The sequence below is a fragment of the Pithys albifrons genome, chromosome 2 (assembly GCF_047495875.1).
Source record: "Pithys albifrons albifrons isolate INPA30051 chromosome 2, PitAlb_v1, whole genome shotgun sequence".
Lineage (NCBI taxonomy): Eukaryota > Metazoa > Chordata > Aves > Passeriformes > Thamnophilidae > Pithys > Pithys albifrons.
This window is the reverse complement of record NC_092459.1, coordinates 98,990,924-99,015,248: the sequence shown is the minus strand read 5'-3', so window position 1 is coordinate 99,015,248 and position 24,325 is coordinate 98,990,924. Positions and strand designations below refer to the sequence as shown.

At 39.6% G+C, this 24,325-nt stretch overlaps 1 protein-coding gene across 2 annotated transcripts in view; it reads right to left on the bottom strand.

Annotated features, from left to right (window-relative positions):
* The window catches only part of DISP1 (dispatched RND transporter family member 1), a 94,031-nt gene that overhangs the window by 55,523 nt on the left and 14,183 nt on the right, over window positions 1-24,325 (bottom strand). The window lies entirely within an intron of this gene.

The following is a 24,325-nucleotide window of genomic DNA, read 5'->3' as shown; positions in this document are numbered from 1 at the left end:
CTCTCAGCAAGATTAAGGCAAGGAGGGACAGGCATTTAAATACTGAAGTGTTTGTCCTGCAAAGGAGACTTGAATAACAAATATACATATAAGTAAGTAAACAAAATGCTGAGAAGTTTATCAGGAAACTCAGGCATTGAAGTCTTGAAGTGATCTAAACTACTCTGTCTCCAAATACTATTACACTGTGTTTCAGGGCTCTAGTTCTTCTTGCAGAGCAACTGCTGGCCTTCAAAACACTGGGTGATCTGAAATCCAATAAACTCTGTCAGGGGCTGAGCTGAATTATCTACCATCTGGAAACCGTAAAAATCAAAATTATATGAAGGGGAACAAAAAAAACATGATGGTGATGGTAAAGTTTGATGACTTTCCAACAGTACTAACTGGAAACCTGCCTTTTCTGAGGACCCATACAACTTAGAGCAAGCTGAGTGACAGCTAAGATCTCCCGAGGTATTAGATAAGGATACCCAGCAGGGCCTCCTGCCTCTGGAGATTAAACTATTTTTCTGCAATGAAATGCAGAATTTTTTTGTTTTAGCTTTTAAATTGGATCAAAAGGTAAAAAAGAAATCAAATTTAAAACAATTAAATTCTTTGCAAAAGTACAGTTCCCTTTCTTCAGCCAAATCTGCATGGTCTCATTTTGAAAAACATAGCACTGTTCAAAATTAAATTAAAGGATTATTTGGAGTTGTCTTGTATAAACAGCAGCCAAGTATCAGCTTAAGTTACTATAATGATCTTTATACAGGCTCATAAGTCACACAGCAAACTTTGGCAGAAACAGACTTCAATCTTTAGACACGTTTAGGTATTTGAACATAATGCCAAAAATCTCCCAAAGATAAGTGAAATGCATCAGGAAAACTGGTTTTAATATCCGAAAAGTTACTCAAGCTGAACTGAATTTATCAAGATAAGGAATACATTTTTCTCGTTATTCAGAGGACAGATGAATCTTTCTGCCCAATATTGAACAGCTGTTGAAAACAACAGATGCTGAAAATTCTCTAAGAGATTCTACAAAAAGATCTTTCATAGAGCACAGTACTTTGCAATCTAAACACCAGAGTTTCCATAATGAAATCAATTTCTATGCCATGGTCTTAATTTCAGTCCAGTTCATATATTCACTCAACCTACAGCCTCTAAGTTTTACATTCAGGAAGTTCTCACGACAGCAATAGTCTTCCATAAAAAGTCCCGCTCACTTAAGAGCATTAGTATTTGCTCAGTGAAATGTTCGTTCCTGCAATCTCTCAGAAAGGAACTGAACAACATACTCTGGTCCAACAGAAAAAGCAAAAAAGCCTAAACAACATCTAAAAAGGCCACCTTTTAAAACTGGGTAGTTTATTCTGCATAGAACAGTTCTGCTTTTTCCTTAATCTAAAAATGAACATTGCCATCTTTCACCAATTTACCAAAAAGCTTTTCTTTTTTCACCCACAGTTTAAGCCAAATGTGTCTCAGCACTGGATCCCAAACTTTAATTTCCTTCTCCTTCTGCTATTGTTATGCCAGCACTTCTAAATATTTACCCTTCCCAGATTCCTAAAATGGAAGAAGCCAGGGCTCTTTTGTAGTGCAGATGATTTGCACAGACCCCAAGCAATGGAGAAATTCTCACGCTTTCATGGGAGGGAACTGGATTTAGGGGACACTTTGCTCCTGACAGGGTAAAGTAATCTTTAATAAATTTAAATTGAAGGGTCTTTCTAACACAGAGGGATTATGTATACCCTCCTCATATACAATGATAAACATTAAAGGTATTAATAAACATTCCTTAGAGACCTGCAGATCTACATTTTTCATAAAGCACAGATGCGAATAAACTGCATCTGAAGCTGGAAACATTTAGCACTAAGCTGCTGAAAAGTTATTTACTTTATATGCCACTTCGGTTTATCTTCTGAAAAATTAAACTGTCATTATAGATAAGGATTCAAGAAAAGCTTAATCAAAAATTCTAAGGCTGTAAAAAAAAAATGCAAGCATAAACATGAAAATGAAAATTAAGTGTTATTTTTACGCCTACTGAATCTTTTGGAGTGTCCACACAGACAGCTTAGTCATTGCTACTGAAGGGGGAAGTCAGCTTGGTCTTTGCTGGTATCACACAACCAGCAGAATGAGAAATACTCCATAACCTATTTATTTATGAAATCCAACCCATAATCTAGTAAGTTAAAATACTAAGTAATAAATCTAATAAATCTAAAAGAGATGTAAACATTTAAGACACAATTGAGTAATCTGAGACAAAAGCAGTTTTCGTTTTCTTATTTTTGTAAACACACAGAGTTAAAGACTCCTACTTAACAGAAGGACAGACAGAAGGCTACTTAAAACTTGCTAAGACCATTAACTCTGACATCTCAGCTGAAGCTGTGATTAAAAGTATCAATTTATTTTAGTATTATTTTGAAGTTGTCAAATTATGCACTCAATAAGAAGAAAATCCTTCCAGAAAATCTTTTTGAGCACTGAGCCTCCTTTGTTATCAAAGCAAACATTTCTTTGTTTGTCTAGTCCATCCGATAAAGTTGGATTTGCTCCCCTTATAGATGCTGAAAACTTGGGGGATAAGAATCTAAATGAGATCATCAGTTCCATATATTAAAGAATTCCTTAAGAATCTGTACAAGTATATAGTAATCCACAGAAAAATATAAGAAATTTAAGATCAAACTGCTTTTGTACAGTGGGGAGCTACAGTTTCTCAATATCCAACTCAGAACATTACATGGGTAAACTGGGAAAGAAGGAAGAACACAGAGGATGTCAAAATCTGCTTTTCAGTCTAGGGTGGCAAAATAATTATGAACAAGTCACAATTTTTCTAAAACCAGGACAAAATACTTCAAAGGTATGGCTGTTGGCACAAACCCCAGTTCTGCCCATCTATCAATAAACCATCTCTCCTTATATTCCAGGTAGAGCACCCCTTCTCTTTACTTCATACAGACCTTTGCTTCCTTCTCATCTCCTGCTTCTATTTTTATCTCCTCTTTGCCTGAATTTTCCTAATTACAAAGTCTTGGAAATCAGCAGAACAAGAAATTGAGAAGATTAATTTCTAGAAGCAGCAGTCTAGGTAGGGAAATGTCTGCACCTGTCCTGTGGCAACCTCATTGTGCAGAACACCCACCTGTATAAACGCTGCTTTTACCACTGAGAGGAGTTCAGATGTGCAGGACAGTTTTAACACATAACCAAGAAGTTGCTGTGGGCACAAAGGCTCTGCAGGCTTCATTAACCAGTTTCTCCTTTTAATCATTGCTGTGACCTGCACTGTGTTTGCACCTCACAGGATACTGAAGTGCCAGGCAGAACAACATTCACTGACAAGGCGTGTCTTGAGAGCTCTACTTTGGGCTAAGATTATTTCCAAGCTCTTTATCCCACTAAGGGGAAGAGCTGAAGGTGGAAATCAGAACTTCTGTTCATGAGACCAGCAAGAAACTGATAATCTAAGTCATCATTAAAATTATTTTGGTTTTACAGACTGACTTCAAGAAACTATTTAAAAAAGCCTTTCTAGATGATTCTTACTTAGCTGGTTCCTTACAACAGGTCACATTTCAGCAATTTCAAATCAAGCCAATCAGCTACTTTAATCTGTCAAAAACACACTGAACAAGCACTAGCACTAACAAGCACTAGCTGTTTATCACAGAATCCCCCATATTTAGAAAATTCTGAAAACCAGTGCTAGAACTTTAAACCCTTGAAAATAGAACTTTAAAAAATAACATTCACAAATAGTAGGCACTTGTTTTTCTTTAGTTTTTTTTTTAATAGGTATAAAAGCTGCTTTAGAAGGCATCAGAAAAAGAACCATTCTTTATCTCTACCATTTAAAACTCACACAGCTGAACAGTTAAAACCCGCTCCATATGCTCACTGAAGGGATAAAGGCACATGATCCAACCTCCTCTGCAATGGGATCTGGGATCAGTAGAGAGTACCAGAAATCAAAATGCCTGATAATCTTGAAACACTTCCAATGCTCTGTCTCTTCTGACCACCTAAACTCTCCAGGTATCACAAATCAGGTTTATGAAGCAGGTAAGTCAAGGTGAGTTGTACGTCCCTAACTATAGTTTGGAAATATTTCCCACATATGTCAATATGTTTCTAACAGTATTTAAAAAGCTATTTTATAAGATTGACTGTATAGTCTTTTAACTAGAAAAAGTGAGAAGCAAAACAAAGAACATGTCTAAGTGCCACCTAATGGCCATATATACTAAATCCAAGTGTGTGAGATGTTTCCTATGGCCTGGTCCTGGGATGGAAATGTTTCTGAAGTCAGAAATCAAGACACTGTTGCTGTTTTTCGGAAAGTCTCTGAAGAACAGACAAACGGAAAAAGGAAAAAAAAATTCCATCATGAACTCTCATTTTATCTAGTTCATAAGCAAGCTATAGAAGATAGTTATTCTATCAAAACTATATGGAGAAAAAAAGCATGCTATCAAACAGCATTACTGGATTTGGTGACTTTTGTAAACTAAAAATGGAAATAATACTAATCAGCTATATCGAATGTCGTGATTTCTCAGGGTTATAATGTGACTTCAGGCTTAACATCTATCAAAAAATGGAAAATATTTTCAAGGAGAAGTTTAATCACAATAAATTTATCTACTGTTTGGTTCATCAAGTAATACACTTGCTGAGTTCAAAACTATTAAGTATGATCAAATTTAAAAGCTGAGGGGAAAAAAAAAATCTGAACTTTTCACAATCTCCAAACTCCAGTAACCTGAGTCAGTAACTACTGACAAGTGGATCAAACTTTTAAAATGCTTTATTCCATCTATGTGCATTCCCATTTATGTGGTTTAAAAGGGAATGCTTTCACCAAATGGGAATTAAAAGCAGAGAGATAAAGCAGTTAGCCAACCTGGAAACCTTTAACAGCACCAAAGTGAAGTGGATATGCAGCAAAGAAATACATTGCTAACCCTGACTAGGCAAGGTAAGCACCCCCACCTTCAGCTGGAAAAGCCAATTTAAAAAACAGCCAAGGTTAATTTGCATAGTAAGGAACAGTCTTAAAATGGGAAATGTTTAGAGAGAGAGTTAACAGTTCTGTATATATAATAAGTAATATCCAGACAACAGGCCACAGATACAAGCCTTTCAGAACAGTGAGTGTCTGATACTCTCAGGAATGCAGGATGCTCTCCAGTGCAAGAATATATGATGTCAACTCTGGAAAGCAAAGGCAAAACGGAACAAAACAAGAAAAGGCACCTAGAAAGAGGTAGCCCAGTTCTAGGTGGGATGATACCACTCTGAAAGGTGCTGCCTAAGGAGAAAGGCAGTTTGAAAAGCTCTTTGAGTTACTCTTCAATAGAAGATTTTAATGATAATGAAAACAGTTCTGAAAGGGAAACAAAAAAATCCCACTTCAAGCTAGGCAAAAGAGAGAGAAGGTGTTCACTAAAAGAGATGCAAATACTTCTTGCACTTTCTTCCACCAATCAGTGCAGAACAGGTTGTCCACATTTCCTACAGTCTAAATTTTAATTGATGCTCCTCACTAAAAGCTAGAAAAGGTATCACTTTCTGGTTCTGGATTAGTTACCTTGAGCACAAATGAGATGACAACTGTTAACAGAAGCCTTCCCAAAACAGAAGAATTAAAACCATGAACTTCCCAGAGTCTGCACAAAGCAACTCTGTCCTTCCTTACCCAGCCAACAGCGTGACTCTTGAGAAACAGCTGATTGCACGCTCAATGAGGCCTCTGCTGGAAACCAGGCTCGTGTGTTACATTTGATGTACTTCAGGCAACCGAAAAACTTCATTAGAACATTCCAAACAGGTTTCCAGGAACAGCAGCACACTGAATTAGGGGCTAGAGGAAGAGAAGTTGTTAGTTGTAACTGCATCAGAAAGAAAAACAGGAACACACTTCCTGGGGTTTTTTAAATTACACTTCAAGAGCCATTGTTACTAACAGCTGCTCCGAGCTGTAAAAACTGCAGCCTTGGAGGGCAAAAGTCAAAGAAACCCTACTGGTTTTCCCCGGATTACTCACAGAATTAATAAGATCATTTGGGAGGCAGCCTTGAGGTTATCAGGAATCTCTCGTCACATGCCTACAGCAAACTCTTCCAGCCTTTCTGCTTACAACTCTTTAATGAACTGCAGCACTGGAGCAGAAATCCTCTTGCCTTCTAGTAGGTCGTGCTGGAATGTAATTTGGCTACCTATGTATTTTGTGTTTCCAATAGCAAAGTTAGAAAAAAATCCCAAACAGATAGCTCTTTAGCAGTTTTTAACAAAATGGTTCAAAAATACCTTTTCTAGAATGTATTCACCACTGAAAATAAAAAAGTCAAAACTTCTATACCACTATTATTACTGTCAATAAAGGCAAACTATCTTAATTGTTGAGCACATAACCAAACAGAACTATGCTTTAAAGTACCACAGAAAGTGTTTCTTTTTGAAACATTTTTTAAAGCAATAGATCTTACGCAGGTAGAAACAATCCAAACAACGACAGGTCTGTAGCTGAGTTGAGCACTGCCGTTCGACACAAAAAAGATCTTAAATATCAACGGAACTAAATGGAGAATGGTACACACAGATTCTTGCAAAGAATGGTATCACAGGGTTTTAGCTACAGGAATGTCTTCACTACACCGTGTTTAGGCACTTTGAGGATTTTAGCCCAGCCACTGCCAGTCACTGTTTGTGCACGACTATCTCACATCCTGAGCACCTGGTTCAGTGACACCAAACAGATACCAAGGTGGATATCACAACATCAAAAACATAGCCTGACAGCCAGAGGCTCAGACTTTCACTGTGAATTTGTGATGGGAGGTCAGCAGGAGAACAACAAAACTAACATGCCCACTACAAGGCAGTCTCTCAATATGGCCACAAGAATAAGGTGAACCAGGCAGAGATCAGACAAATAAAAATGAAAATGCACATGGCAAAGTAGGACTTCAATTTGCCCTCAATATTAAGTCAAACACCCAGTACTGCTGGAATTGTGTATCTGAAAGTGCTACACACCTGAAAGTAAATCCTTTCGTCTGCCCTTTGGACAAACTTTCCAAGAAGAAATTGAAAGGACCTGAAGAGTGTCAATCAGTCTGGGAGCTGGAATAATATTACAGAAGAGCAGATGCTGAATGTACGTCATCATCAGGTTGGAGCCCAAGGATCTGGCCAAGATAAGAGCTGGGAATAATAATAACAAAACCCTCAAAACTTACTTCTCTCCCTAAAAATCAAAAAGAGGCAAAAATTCCTCAAGTAGCTTGTCACAGGTAAGAAGCTGACTTAAGTCTTTTATCAGTTTGAGAGAAATCAGTATTTGTGGAAGGATTTTGCTGGTCCAAAGAGCCCACTCTTTGGAGACTTAAGATAATCAGGCATTCACTGTCACAGCTTAGAACAACGTTTTGCAATATTTGACTTTCCCTCCTACATCCCAGGCAATCCAAAATGGATTCCAAGCAAGCAGGAAAAATAAGGTTCTTCAGCCAGTCACATCTGTTTTACTTGAAAAAAGTTGTAAGTAGCGCAAATCCAGCACATCACGAGGCAGAGGGAGCACAGACAGACATGCAAAGACAAACGTACTTCGCTTCCAGAACAGAAAGTTGGAATGTGAAGTGAGGTTGGGTCTCAACTGCTGTACATGGAACTGTTCTGAGAAGGGTTAATAGAGCAAACTTATTGACCACTTCAACATGCAAACCTGTGCATAATTTTTTGCACATTAATGCACTGACTCTGATAGTCCAAGTCTGAAATCTCATTGTACGCAGTTTCAAGAAACCCCATGACACCACTGGCTGCTCTCTGGGCACTACTGATTCACTGTTCTCATTCACATGCTGCAAAGAGTGCTGTCACATGCCACCTTCTGCATCTGAGGTCAGCATCTTGTTTGTGCTGGCATGAACTTTTGCCCACTCTTGACTGATCATGGTTTTTCCACAGCAAAAGCTTAAGATGAGGTTTAGAAATTCCTTTCCTCCTCATCCAATCCATGTCAGGGGAGAGAAAGGAAGAGAAGACAAGAGAAACAAAGCTTTTAATAACTCTCAGAACAGAAAAACATGGGTACATACAATTTTGATAAATCAAATTACCAGTTATCTACACATTTTGTCCAAAAAAAAGACAGGACAAAGGATGTCTGTTGCTTTCCCTGGCCTGCTAAACCCCCAGCTGAGAGAGGTGAATGTCCTGCCTTGGACTCACTGATTTCAGTCCAATCCAACAGCAGCTTCTGGCCCCACTCTTCTCCTTGTCACATGAACCGCATCTGCCATCTGAACAGGCTGGCAACAGCAGCTGCCTGCCTGCAGAACTGTGCTGCCTTCAGCCACCTTCAACTTTGTCTTAGTTTGAGGGAAGAAACCAAAATGTTTACCATTAAATTTAAAAAAAAGAAACTTTAATTAGAAAATGGATATAAGAAGGATAACTGTTCTTAACTACTATATATATATAGATATAACTGTAAACAGAGCAGAGCAAACTATTCCCCCAGCACCACAAGTGAAAACAAAAGAGAACTGGCCCCAAAACAGTAGGTTCCTCCTGGAACAGTTATATTTATGGACAGAGTCAGTGTCACACCTTGGCTGGCTGCGAGGTGAGTTCTGTCTCTTCCCAGCGAGACAGAGACGAGAGGTGAGCACTCAGATGAATTCTCTGTCTCTCTTTGTCCTTTGTCCCAAATGAAGAAGGAAAGCTGGGAGTGGAGAGTCGCAGCATGTACCCAAAGGCAGCTGTGACTCCTCTTTCTCGGGCCTCTGCCGCAGTAGGGTGGGCAGCCGTGACACTGCCGGCGATGGTGAGGCTGGAGCGGCGACCGGGACCCCAGTGCCGAACCAGGAGAACAGCCGTGGCAAGGAAAAAAAAAGAACCAGCTCGCTAAAAAGCAGCAGCATTGAGGAGCGGGAGAAACGGCTTCTCTTCCACAGCAACACACACACAGTTGCCACGTTCAGCCCGAGCTACAATGGAATGTCCCCAAAACCAAAAGAGACAGTCTGCCCCCCACCCAAAAGATCAAGAAGGAATTGGTAGCGGTTAACGACTTCTTTTGTTAACTAATGGCATGGGCAGTTAGTGGCAGGGAGGGAATTTACATTATCATTCCAAACTACAACAAACTTTTGGCAACTGCTCAGTACAGACGTTCTGATCCCTGGATGCTGCTTTGTACCTTTGAGCAGCACAGTGTCATCTGGAACACCTAACAAATGGGACAGATGTAACACTGGCTGGTGACATCCACGGCATAGGGATGAAGGAGACAAGGAACTGCTTGTAAATCACACAGGCTATGAAAGACAACTGCTGTCTTGCAGAAGTCACTTTAAGTGATAAGATGCAAGGATAATCTCTATTATTTGAAGACAGTCACATCAATTTCCTCACCTGTCAATCTTGAAAAAAACCAAAGTTTTAGATTATGAAAAATAGGTATCTGTCTTGGAGCTACTGGGACTGACATCATAGACGTATAAGGTAGAAAAAGACATTTTCCTTTCCCAAAAGCCTTATGGCTGGGAGCATGTGAAAGCATCCCTTAGCTTTCTGTCAAAGCTTCAAACAAAGAAAGGTAGTGGGAGGGGGTTCCTTCAGGGAATTTTTCTCACCCTACCAACACAAAGGTTTTGGGAGTTGAAGTGCCAGCACCGAGAACAAAGGAGTGGTTGATGGCTCTAGATTCCAGCTTAATGGAGGGGCAGAGGTGAGAAACACAATCCCAGCACTCCGGAAGGGGAGAAGCTCTTTCCTGTGTACTGGCTTCACTTTTTTTTGGGCAGCTGCTGGGGAAGAGCCACTGTTTTGCTGAGCTGGTGAGAGCTCCTCCTGGCTCTGCTCTTCGCCTTCCCCCCTCCATCTCCGGGCACCCTGAGCTTCAGAGAGAAAGAGAGAGAGAGAGAGAGAGAGGGGAGGGTCACAGCTGCTTCGGGATCCACTGCAGACCTTATTGCCTGCAAGGACATTTCTGGGAACTACCACCACTCCTCGACTCCCAGCATTTTCATATTTGAACAAAGGGCAAGGAGAGAGTGTCTGCGCTTCACCATGGGAAAGGGTCTATCCTGCACCACGTGAGTCCTACACCCCCCTTGTCTCTGCCTTGCTGAGAAAAGACTGAGAATTCACCTCACAGCCAGTCGAGGTGTGACACTGCCACTGTCTGTAAATATAATTGCACCAGGAGGAACCTACAGTTTTGGGGGGGTTGGGTTTTTGTTTGTTTTTTTTTTGTTTGGTTTTTTTTTTTTTTGGTGCTGGGAGAGTACTTTGCTCTGATCTGTTTATAATTATATCTATATAGTAGTTAAGAACAGTTATCCTTCTTATATACATTGTCTAATTAAAGTTGTGGGGGTTTTTTTTAATTTAATAAGGGGTGACATGGTTTTTGAGGAGGAATCCTCTCCTCTGGTCTTGGTAAACACTTTGCTTTCCCTTAAACAATTTGGTTTCCCTTAAACTAGGACACTTTCTTACACTTTTTTTGTAGACTTGAATTGTTTTTGAATAGTGGCTCCTAGGCACCTAGAAATGGAATAACTTTTCTCTTAATGGAGACTTTAGGGCTGTAGTCATTCTCTTCACACACTTTGTTGATTACTCACCCAAACCAGTCATATAAACGGGTTTTCAACAGAAAACTCCCACACTCTTGCTATTTTTGAGCCAACCATGGAGTTACAGGCATAACTTCACCCCGTCATTATCCAGGGAGTCCAACAACTCCTAGCCCAACATCTCTACGACTCCTTAAAATTCCCCTGCAAACACCTCTGTTTAACAAGTTAACACTGCTTTTTTTCCCTTTTTGATGCTGCTTTACCAGTAGCCCCCTCTTTCAGTTTGTCTAATATAATTAAAATCTAACTTCTATATTTTCTGTATGATGACTTCTTGTTAAAACTATGTTTATCTTCAGACTTTCAGACCAAGATGCACTTTTTACATAACAAAATTAATAGGAATTATCATCTCATTTCCATTCTCTCTGGAATGGATTTATTATTTCATCTGCAGTATCTTCAAGCAAAAATTTTCAAGTCTGAAATGACGCAGCAGAAAAGGACAACATGTACCCTCTGTGTTTATGTTTAGATAATACCAACAAAACAAAGGAATTATCAACAAGTAGCTATTTAAATATTTATACAGCTGAGTATTAAAAACAAAGAAAATTTTAAGTGGCTTCTTAATCTGAAAACAAGGAACTTACAAAGACACCAAAACACTAAATATATGCATGTGAAATGGGTCAGAAAATAACTATAAAGTTTAGGTAACTGGAGAAAGAAATTAAGATCTCTGACATCCTAGTTGATAGCCAGTTTCAGGCAGTATCCAATAAAAACTATCAGGCAACATTTTCACTGCTCACGTAAACTGAATGGATGGTTTGATTTCAATAGTGACAGTCTCAATGAGTCAAGAATTTCCAGGCACTGGATGTCTGTTTCCATTGCACTAAACCACCAAGAGGACTTTTATGTTTAGTTTTTTTAAGTAGAAAACTCACTTCTCCACAGTAAAAAGTTTTACTCATTAGAAACCTCAGAATTGATGGGAAGCGAGTAGACTTGTCTTCAAAAATGGCCTGAAGTTATTCCAGATAGTTTAGAAATTAGCACCAGGTCAGAAGACTCCCAAAGATATTCCAATCAAGGCCTCTATAACACAGTTTGCATTGGGTGCAGAAAACCACATGAATTGTCACTCCAGGAAACTCCAAGCATCATCCTGATCTTGCCCACTACATGAATATAAAGTTCCTGACTCAATACCCAAAACATAATCAAACTGTATAATTCAAATAATCAAAAGGTAAATATTTGTGTGCAAATGATGGCAGATTTCTAATCCTCTTAACACCTGATTTACATCAGGCATATGATCCCTTGTTTATATATTCTTTACTTGAAGTGGGAAATAAACTTTTAGTACAAACTATTTGTACTGATTTACCAAGATCACATCTCTGCAAAGGATACTTAGGAGAGAGAGATGAAAGTTTCCATTATCAGTGTCAGAATACTGTGCCACTTCACACTTTCTATATAGCTATTTTTCCCATTAAATCCAAATTTCCTTAAAGTTTGGAAAAGTTAAAAAGTAGTTTACACAAGGGAATCTCAGTGTAAATTTTTAAATGGAGTTCTGCCTGGAATTTCAACAAGGTAATTAAGTACAGACCACTTCAAAGTGGGACATGTCTATACTGATCACAGGAAGATAAAGTATTGCAGAAGGGGAGCCAGTACTTCCAGCAACACTTGAAAAAAATATGGATTTTTAAAAAACCCTGTACTCCACAAGCATAAGAATAGACTGGCAGAATATTTGAGCAGATCTGCTTCTCATTTTTTCCAGTTAACATTATTTATGCTCATATACAAAAGTTTCTTTGGAAGCAACAGAACTTCACTGTTTGCTCCAAATACCTTAAAGTAATTAGATGGTTTTATACATTAGTTATGCCCTGGTTCCTCATCTTTCTGTGTAGATTGCAGGGTACTGCAAATCCAGTTTGTCTTCTCTCCAGCTGACCTTAGATAGCCCCACACCTGAACTTGTTCTGTTCAAACTCACAATATGAGTCTGATGTCCCTCCTCCACGTCACACGTACCACCTTTGTTGATACACAATGTGTGCCAGGACCTCAGCTTCTTTCTTCCAGCTTTCATTTTCTGCTTTCAAACTCTACGCTTTTGTGACAATTAAGTGAAAACACTGTTCTGTGCCACACATTGCCTAGATTGCCCTGAACATTTATTGTTTCTAATAAACTCTTCCTTCATGCTCACCGACGCCCTCAAAAGATTTCCAAGTCACAATTCCTCTTCACAAAAGATAACCTGTTAATATATTAATCTGTGTGGTGTAGAAGCAGGACTTAGACCATTCCTTTCCTTCAGTCTGCAAGCACAAGTGAAACAAGTGTTTAATCACAGCATTAGAGAAAATAATTTGCTGCTGGGCTTCAGTAAGACAAGCAGTAGGGCAAGTGGCCACTACTTTGGCAAAAAGGAGTTACATGTGTTATATAACATCCAGATTTTTAAGAAGGAAAAGAGAACATTCACAGAATCACAGACTATTCTGAGTTGGAAGGGACCCACAAGGATCATTGAATCCAGGACCTTGACATTATTGCAACCAAGTTTTAACCAACTGAGCTAATTTCAGGGTTAATTCACCTGTTTTTATCCTAAAACAGAATTTCTACTTTGGAGTTTGCTGATTTGAAGGAGTTTTTTTATAAATAAATCTACCATTCTCTAATTTATAATGACTAATATCCCAATGTCCAAAGAGATATATTTTCATTGAGAATACATTTTGTGGACTGAGATGCACAGACTTGGTGAACTGAAACTTTGCTTGAGATTATGTCAGTCAGCTGCAAAGAGATTCTAGGTGCATTGGCAGAACTGGGAGTACAGGCCAAAAGCCGTGGCCCTCTCTCTGGAGACCAAAACAGAAACCAGTATTTCACTTGTAGGATGGAATACACAAAGAAAAATAATATACCTGTCTTTTACAAGAGAAAGTAATGTTGACAGACAACCAAACAGGTCATGCCTTCAAATCCCCACCACGAGATTCAGGGTGGGGCTTGGGGGTTGTTTGTTTTGAAAATATAAACACATACACTCCTTTAAGTCACATTTTGCTCAATGAGCTTCAGAAAAAATGTGCCGCATTCTGCAGCTTTGCAAACTGAGACCACATGTGTGAGCATTATGCACACCACAACAAAAAGCACAGCCGCCTGCTCGGTTGAACATCTCTTCCTGCACGTGTACACAGATGGAAGCAGCTGTTTCCACTCAACTCAGAGAGCCAAAATGTGTTTGAGAAACTGCTCCATTCCCCAGGCAGGGCATGCTCTTATGAACTACAGTAGAGCTGTATGGGATAGAAAATAAATGCAAGTATCATAGAATCATAGAATCAATTGTGTTGGAAGAGACCTCCAAGATCATCAAGTCCAACCCTTGGGCCAACTCCAGTCCATTTACCAGATCATGGCACTCAGTGCCACATCCAAGCTCAGTTTAAAAACCTTCAGAGATGGTGAATTCACCACCTCTCTGGGCAGGCCATTCCAATGCCTGATTACTCTCTCTGGAAAGAATTTTTTTCTGATCTCCAACTTAAATTTCCCCTGGCAGAGCTTGAGCCCGTGCCCCCTCGTCCTATTGCTGAGTGCCTGGGTGGAGGTGGAAGTAGTGAGGTGGTTCGTCATTCCCTCCCTATCTCATGAAATAGGCTATGAAAAGGCACTCATCCAGCTTTGAGAAATGAAGACCAATACAAATACCATTTTCTCCTGCATTTGCTAAGCTAAGCAGAAACACAGTAAGTACACACTGTCATTTTGCAGCAAAGCACAACTGAAAATGAGGTTTCTTGCACCAAGCCATTAAAAAGTGAAATTTGCCCATCAGGTCACTGTCAGAGGAGAAAAGAGAGTAGTGCCTGCAACACTGGCTTACACTGGAAAAACAAGGAGGTGGAAGGATGAGGTAATGGAAAGAAAGAAAGCAGTTGATCACTCCACTCACTCTCCCCTCCTAGAAGACTTTGAGCACTCAGGAACAGCAGAGGGCCATATTCTTACTCATGACCTTTCTTTGAAAAAGTGCAGTACAAAGTTTCAAAAAGTAGAAGTCGGGGAGGAGGCAGAAATCTGGCATTCCAGCACTCCCACTCCCAGCTTAAAACTTCAAGGCAGACCGATTGCTATTTCACAGTCTGCTGATCTGCTCTACTCTCCATGAACCAAGAATGCTTAAAAAATTCTGAAGTAATCTTTGCTTAATGTCTCAGGTTAATCATGTTAAAATTTTGCTTCTGGAATCTTTAATGTCATGCATAGCAGTAGTGGACCACTGAAAGTGAATGTTCAGCAAGAAAAAGAAAACTAAGATTCTTCCCTTTCTTGAGGATTTTAGAGGCAGGCTAATGTCATAGAGAAGAGAAGTTACATGTACATCAGTACAGAAATTACACAATTCTCTCCAACATTTACAAAGTTATGAGAAGCCATTACCAATGGTACTGAAACACACATTTATGAATTAGAAAAGGCATTGTTGCTTTCTGCAGCTCATGAAATCATTTCTCTTGTAGAAAGTAGCTATAATGCTACACACTCCTGTGCATAAAACTGCAGGTATTTGCATTCCTGCAACTGAAATACAGGAATGACAGTGCTGAATCAGTCCACAAGATAGGTATTTGTCAAGCCTCAAAAACTACAAAAGATTTGACTCAAAGCATGACTGCTACAAGATGGACAACTCTCTAGGGAATGTTTTCCCTAGATGTTACTTGAGCCATAAGTTCATAACTAGGAAAGGTACTTTTACTGTTTGAATGTTTCACATTTTGACTCCATGATACATTTTTAGGTAATTTCAGATATGGCAGAGGCCCCATCTCTACAATATCAATTCTGCAACAATATGGTCAAATTTTCTATGCCTCTTGTAGTCCAAGATCTGCAATTTTTGCATTTCTACTAATTCATTTGCTTTGCAGTCAGTGCTGGACGCCGCTTTCCCTGTCATAGAACTAGTTTGCAATTAAATGATGAAAACTGTGATGGTTACACGAAGAACACCCAGTATATCTCTAATCTTTAGGTACTATGGTGTAGTTCTGCTCAGAAACGTAGAAGGTAAGTATCTCTAGTGTGCTATTCAGCCACTGCCCCTTTAGAGATGTTGGTGGGGTAATGTGAACATGGGAACAGGAAAGGACACACACGCAAGTTTTAATTTGCAAGTTTCACTACTCCATGTTCTGTCACCTAAAAACTCCACACATTTTCTATTTCTATAGACAAACTCTGCCAGTATCTTCACCCAGACAGCTGTACCTTTCTTTTCATCAAATGAAAATTTCAAGTGTTCCTACAGTCACCTCCAGACTTTGCTACTTATCCAAGCAACAAAGCAAACAGGAGGAAAAAACCCAACCAAATCACCAATTCCATGAATCCCACAGAAATTGTTTTGCTTCCACAGACATGATCAATGTTTAAGTAAAGCACTGATGTAATCTTAACAGCACACCTTCCCCTACTACAGCACCTCACCCTCCACAGCTGGTGCCCAACTTCAATCCTACCCAAGGACACCCATTAAGGTGCACTTACGTTTGCACTGCATTTTAAATCATTTAATTGTTCTACCTGTTTTGTAACAGAGTCAAATCAGATATAAAAATATGTCTTGGTTTGAGGGGAAAAAACCCAAAATGTTTACCCACAAGCGGGGGAGGGGGCCTTCTCCACAATAATCACGCCACTCTTTATCAAATTTAAGAAAAAAGGAATTTTAATAGAAGAAGGATAACTGTTCTTAACTGCTATATATAAACAGACTAGTGCAAACCGCTTCCCCAACATCACAAGAGAAAGAAAAAAAAAAACAAAAACAAAACCCAGCAGGTTTTCCTCCAGGAGGAAAAGTTATACTTAAGCAGTGTCAAATGTCACAGTCCGGCTGGCTGCGGAGTGAGTTCCCAGTAGTTCCCAGTCCCTCTCCAGTGAGACAGACGAGTGGTGAGCTCCCAGATGAACTCTGTCTCTTGTCCCAGATGAAGGAAAAAGAAAGCTGAAAGTGGGGAACCACCACGTGTCCTGCAAAAGCAGCTGCAAACCTCTCTCTCTCCTGGGTCACTGCCCCAGCCGGGGTGGGCAGGCTGTGACGGTGCAGGCGGTGGTCAGACTGCAACAGAGGCCGGGATCCCAGATGCAGGAACCGGGAGAAACAGCCACGGTGAGGAGAAAGAAAAAGCAGCAGCTCAGCCAGAAGCCCCAGCAGTGCCAGCAGAGCCACCGCTCCTGCCTTCCACGGAGCTAAGAAAAAAAAGATGTCCCCAAAAAACAAAAGAGACAAACCTGCCCCCATCCAAGTGATCAGTAGTTAACTGCTTCTTTTGTTAACTGCTGGCATGGGCAGTTAGTGCCAGGGGAGAGAATTTACATAATAATCCCAAACTACAACAACAATAATGAAACTAGAATGGAAAAAGATATAAAAAAAGGAAATCCGACTGAAGCAGTTTCAAAGCACAGTATAATTATACATGAGTTTCTAGCATTTCATAATCACAAAATGAAGTTCTTTCTTACAATGAGTTGTGACAAACTGTTTCTTCTCACGTATTTAATAACACACAAACAGTACTACTAAAAATCTGCAGCTGAGGCAACGTATCTTCAGTTTAACCACAGGAGATAGCAAAAATCTTCATCCCTATTACAATCTTGTGGTCAGGTAACTATTATGTGACCTGGTAAAAAAAGCTTAACTAAATGTGAATGTATGTCTAACCTGTAGCTAAAGGTACCAAAATAAACATGCATCTACATCTGTTCCATTGTTTCTGTTTGCAGAACATGAAGGTCTAAGTACACAATGTTTTCAACACGGGCACACACGTAAGAAATAAGCCATTCCTCTAATTCAGTCTCAGAATTGCAGCTATTCCCCATAAGCTTTAGTAGATGAGACAATTCAGCTAGAACATGCCAATAATGAAACCATAAAACACATATTCCAGAGACAGAATATGGGAGAAAAAGAAAGGCAAACTGCCTTTCAAACCCTTCCCAGAAGGGCAGCAACTATTCATTATTTAACATTTGCAAAAATTTTTAATTCAAGCATTCAAATAAAAATTTGATGGCATGCACTGAAAACAACCTTCCAAGAAGACAGGGAACAATTTACTACTTCAGCAAAATTCATGTTGTATAATTTTATACTTCTGTTCAAAGCTTAAAGAAAGTTACGGAATCTTCAGAAAGTCAGTGAAAAGAGTATATATTGTAGATGAGATACCACAAATTGAAATAGCAAAACAGATATGCAGCAACATAATACTTGCAAAAGATACAACAATTTAAGTTCAGCTTGGCTATAGAGATTCCACATAAGGACATTATTCCTAAAAGGTGAATAAATAAAGTATAAACTCACAACATCTGGATGAAACCCTCAGGAGCCAGCCAGACCTTCAGCTACTCTCAGATCACTGGGTCCTGTTTATGGCAGAGGAATTTCTGTAGAACACTTAGGTTTTGTCAATTACAGCTAAATCACTTCACTAAGGTTCGAACTGTGCAGATGAGCCCATCAAAACTCAAACGTGTTCCGACAGACAGTTCAGTAAGTCCATCTGAGCAGTATTTTTTTTGCTAGAATCACAGAATCATAGAATCGACTGAGTTGGAAAAGACCTCTGAGATCATCAAGTCCAACCCTTGGGCCAACTCCAGTCCATTTACCAGATCATGGCACTCAGTGCCACGTCCAATCTCAGTTTAAAAACCTCCAGGGATGGGGAATCCACCACCTCTCTGGGCAGCCCATTCCAATGCCTGATTACTCTCTCTGGAAAGAATTTTTTTCTGATCTCCAACTTAAATTTCCCCTGGCAGAGCTTGAGTCCGTGCCCCCTTGTCCTCCTTCTGAGTGCCTGGGAGAAGAGCTCCAGTAACTGTGCGCTTCTATACCCTAAATGAAAATTATCAGGTCTTTTTCTAATTGCCACTTAAACCCAAATCACCCATCAGGACAACAACCACCACCACCACCACAAAAAAACTCAAACAAAAAACAAAAACAAAAAACCCCAAACAAACAAACAAACAAACCCCACCCAAACACCAAGACCAAAGATTACCGTGGTAAACACCAGCATTGGGAGTCTGCATACCCAGGCCAACCACAAGAATGCAGTTTGGACATGATGAAGCTCTTGACATGCAGTCCTTGACTTCCCAACTGACCCCTGATCACCCAGATCGTTTCAACAACTTCAGCAAGTTTTCCACGACACATTATTGTTACTACAGCATGACTCAGAATAAGGAATCTTCACCTTATAGCACTTTAACAATCTCCAGCTTCTCACATGAATGTAAAGCTACAGATTATTTTATTTGTCAAAGACCAAGTCCACACACTTATGCTTATCAGATTTCACTGCCATCATCTATCAAGACCAACTTAATTATCTTCTCCATAAGTATTTTTTAAATTAGATCTTTTAAGGAACATTCAAGTTCTTTTCTTAGAAGAGGGTCTCATTTTGTGCAAGCTTAAGATACTGAAAACCATCTAAAAAGCACAACAATTTCTTGGGTAGTTGATTCTTTATTCATGTAAGTATTAAAGCTCAAAATTGTGTTTCTTCTCAAATAACCCAAACGGCTCTTTAGCAAAGCAGCAAACGCAGTACAGCATGAACATTGTCACTGTCTCTTTTTAGCAGCTAATTCCATTTCACCAGTGCAAATTTTATTGTAACTACCTTCCACTGCTTCTCTCCTCTCAAAGTCTTCCTGTTTCACAACACTCTGGAAACCCAACATCTTGCTTTGAAGCAGCTTTGAAAATCCTGGCTTATGGCCAACTTGCAACTGATACTACAGTTTAAATACCTTCCTAGCAAAGTTGCACAAACTTCAAAACACTCTGGGATCAGTCATTAAAATGTTTTTGTTTCAGTTACAACACTAATGAAAACCAAATGTCCACAGTTATTTTAGCCAGCTTAATGGTCTGGGGACTTTGCTTAAAAGAAAGGTCTGGATCAACCCTCATTTACTTGACTGAATAGATTAGCAGAACAACATTGTACAAAGATACAGATAATATTTTTAAAAGATTTAATAAGAGTGTTTCAGCCACAGACTCAATTAAGGAGGCCCAATTAACTGCCTCAATTTTATTCTTCTCTAAAGTCTTCAATTACAGTGCACCCAAAGCCATGCACTTTTAGCCGTGAGTTTAAAAGGCTCAATTTGCACACAGATTTAAGACACAAAACTAATGCTACTCTACAGGATATAGGCTATTGCAAACTATGTTTCCATTATCCAAATAAAGTACAAAATAACAGATCCTGCCTGAAGTTTAAGCCTTCCCAAAGACATCACTGTGTTCTGCCAAGTGTATATCTCAGTTGTACACATGCCACATTCAGAGAACATGGGAGTATTCTGGGTGGGAATCGTAGCATGCTAAATGAAATATTTCATACAAAGCTGTCTTTCAGCTGAGAGTTATGACATTCTGCTGCTGCTTTAATCCATACCCCTACAATTAAGTCAGCAGATTCTATGCTAGTTTTGTACAGCCTTAGCCATCTATAATGAACTGATGTTTCAGCAACATTTTATCCCCAAGTTCATTTTTGAATGCTTTGTACAAACTCCTCCAGAGCAAAGAATATCAAAGTTCTGCTAAAACAAAACCAACATAGGCCGACACAAATATCTGTATTTTCAGAAACAACATTGTTGAGCGTCACTCATATCTCAAGATATTTGGAGCACGTACCACCTGTTTCCAACTAGCACTCAAACTGCCCAACCACACGATTAATGACAGCTGCTAAAAAGTCTAAAATATCTGGGAAAACAAATAAAAGTTTAACAGCAGCTCTGTAGGATTGAGGCAAGCCACAGTCTTTGGCTAAATGTGAGTCATTATAATACATACAATACCCTAATAACGTATATTCGAACTTCACAGACTCCGTTCAACACCATTACAGTGCCAAAGCTCACGGTTTCTGTCAGGAACAGCAGCGTCTGTGCATCAACTGTTCCAAGGACAGGACAGGGAGCAGCCTGAGCACTTCCAGAGTTTTGTAGGTTTGTATGGCCAGACTTTGCTAACAAAGATTTGGGCAGGGCTCTCCCCACGTGGGTGCCCTTCCAGCCTGAACAGTGGATTTTTTAGGTGAGGCACAGCATGTGCAGAACTGGCCCCACCGTTTCAGTTCTGAGGTTCATTTGCCACAGCTGAGCGAGCTTGGACAGTGACAGGGAAGTCCTCGGGACTGTCACAGCACCCGGTACTAACCGGGGCTGACCCTGCTGAGCATCCAAGATGTGACGGGATGGGATGGCAGGGAGGCATTGAACTGCCAGCGGACAGTCCCCACTGAGACTCAAACTCAGGTGCTTGGGATTCAGAGTCCAGAGTGCTCTCCTTTACACCACGGGACTGCCCCTCCAGAGGTTTACAGACCTAAGAAACCCCTAGCAGAGACTTCACAGTACACATTCCTAAGACTCATTCAGGCTATTTAGCCAGAAACACAGAACAAAAAACAGCTTGAGAGGTGATACCAAGTGCACAAATGCCAACCCCAAAAGAAATCTTAAATTAATGAATCTCAAATTATCAATCTTTTATTCCCTGAAATATGTTAAAGCTCGTATACAGCAAGAAATTAAGGCTTGAGATCCCTGATCACCCGGTAAGCAGGCTTTATAATACCAATTTCAAGTGCATTGCCACTCTACTTGAAAGAGTTTACTCAGGAACACTGACATTCTTGCCATGCTTTCAAAAGTATGTAGAACTCTCCCTGTGTAGAAATGCTTTTTTCTAGTATAGCAGAGTTTCACAAAGAAACCCCCACCACCAAACAAACAAAACACACGCTTACAGTAACTCAACTAATTTCACTATTTAAGAGGTTCTTTCACAGACATTAGAACATACAATTCTAGCATTAAATATCTGATAAATGTTTTTCTGTTAGTCTCAAAAGGAGGAGAAAAGAATACTACCTAAAACTAATACCCTTAGGTTTCACAAAAAAAAACCCAGCATAAAAGGCATGCAAGACCTTAGGTCTCTGCCCGGGTCAGGACTTCATAGATGATGGACATCACCTGAGGAGCATTAGAAGCAAAGAATCCATTTTCAAAGTTTCAGCTAAATTACCACTAAAAACAACAGGCCAGAAGATTAAATAGTTCAACTATTTAAAGGAGAATGAAAAAATATAGTAAATTCTTATTCCTTTAACTTTGCAAACCCACACACCTGCTCTTTTTACTACTTTGAGAGAGAATCAAGACATACTGTTTATATAGTTTTTTCCCTTATGTGGATAAGAACAGTATGAATTCAACCACACCCTACAAGAAACTATAAAAATACCATTTCTCAGTATGAATTTTCTCAAAGCCTGGCAGCCTTACAGGACAGTCACATACACAGCTCCAGCCAGCAGAGAGGTCCTCTCTAGAAATACCAAAAAGATACAACAATGCCTTTATTTATTACATTCAGCACACCTACCTATCACGATTTCTCTCAGGCATTCAGCACGGAGGATTAATAAATAGCATGTGGATCCAATCAAGAGTAACAAAGCTCTGCAGAAACACAGTTGGAGAGAAGTTCCTGCTATCAAGGACTGCTTGTACAGAGCAGCATAGAAGTGCAAAGCACTAACTTAGGAAACTCCCACATCCCATCTGCATACAAGGGGAACTTTGGTTTAAACATAACCTGTGGTTTGGGACAAACTTCTCAAATGTGAATCTTTTAAATAGCAATGCAAATTTATACCTCCATTGAAGGAAAAGAATTACATCAAAAGCAGATTAGAGAGAAGCAACAATAATTAAGAATTAAATCTCATAAAATCAGAATATTGAGATTGATTTTTACGGCTCATAGAACAAGCTTCGATTTCTTGCATGAGATAGGGAATCTTATGTAAAAAAATTGTGAAGGAAAAGATAAATATTAAGTCTTCGCTAGTAAAACAGATCCTAACATTTTCCATGGATGAGCATTCTCACTTTAATGACTCATCTAACTGGCTACTTAGTTTAAAATGTACCTCATACCACACGAGCTGTTCCAGAAGAATAATATGGAGGCAAGCATAAGAACAAGGTGGCTGCTCAGCTTCCTTCACATCAACACACTTATAGGAGCAATCCCCACTTTTGGAAGAAGAAAACAAAATTCTTAGTATCTTTCTTTTTCCCCCTGACATTCTCCATCTGAGGCATTTTCTCACTGTGCAATACAAGTTAATCTGAAAACATTTAACAGAGTTTGCCCCGAGAATATTTAGGATCTTGACGGCTGGTAGTGTCAGCTTTGGAATTTAGCTGTTGGGTCAGGCCAAGAGGATTGATGGAAAATGAGGTGATCAAACAGATGTAATACAGCACTTTTGAGTTTTCTTCCCTGTCACTAGCCCAAGCACAATTTTCAGGTATGAAAAATAAACATATGGGATGATTGAAAAAAACCAAACCAATGAAACGTAGCAGCTTTTTATCTAGAAATCTACTTGAAAATTAGGCTGGAACTGGCAAAAAAGCATACTAATCCAAGAGCATTTGGTGACTGGTGGCAGAGACAGATTGGTACTGTTAAGACAACATCTAATAAAATAAGCATAGACTGCAAAGACACTCATCCCCAAGCACTGCCATGCTGTAACATCCTGCTGAATTGGTACATGGGCTATATTAGAGCCAGAATAGGAAGCCACACCACATCAGGCCACAAAACCTGAAGCTAAAAATCAATTTTTTGGTGATTCCAGTCAAGATTCTCACAACTGCATTTAGTCCTAGACATCTGATTGTAGCCTCTTCAAATCCATGTCCACTTTCTTCCCAAAGAAGTTGAATTTGTGTTAGGGAAAACCAGCCTACAGCTCGACTCACTATTCTGGAAGATAAAGGTTCTCTCCCTGGCACACACTCCTGACCAGATGTTTGCCTACAAAGGCCCCAACCAAACTATCTTCAAAGAGGTGCAACAAGTACAGACTGGGTTTCTGTTTCATAGAATCGATTGGGTTGGAAAAGACCTCTGAGATCATCAAGTCCAACCCTTGGGCCAACTCCAGTCCCTTTACCAGATCATGGCACTCAGTGCCACGTCCAATCTCAGTTGAAAACCCTCCAGGGATGGTGAATCCACCACCTCTCTGGGCAGGCCATTCCAGTGCAAGATTACTCTCTCTGGAAAGAATTTCTTCCTGATATCCTGAATATTTCTGAATGGAAAATGAAGATCTTTAACAATGGTAGCTGCTAAGTGGGATTGAGCCTTCAGAAATCACCCAAGTTTTGTGCTAGAGCTATAAAGGCAATGAAAGTTCTTCTATTACACATGCACAGCCTGTACACAGCTATCTCTGTACCTGTCACTTCACAAAGACACCTCTGGCTATTGCTATGGATACTAAACCCACAGAACATCTTGTTACCTTCATTTAGAAACTCAGCTCAGAGGTATTGCACTAAAATAAGCACACTGAGGGTATTTCATTTACACATTTTAAAATACACACGACACTTCTTTGTAGAGACATTTCAGGTTTTTGGAACACACAAGGTACAAGACTTCTGTCAAAACACCTTTACTAAACTTTGCTTGTGAGATAACCTTAAATGGTTGACAATAGAGCTTGTCT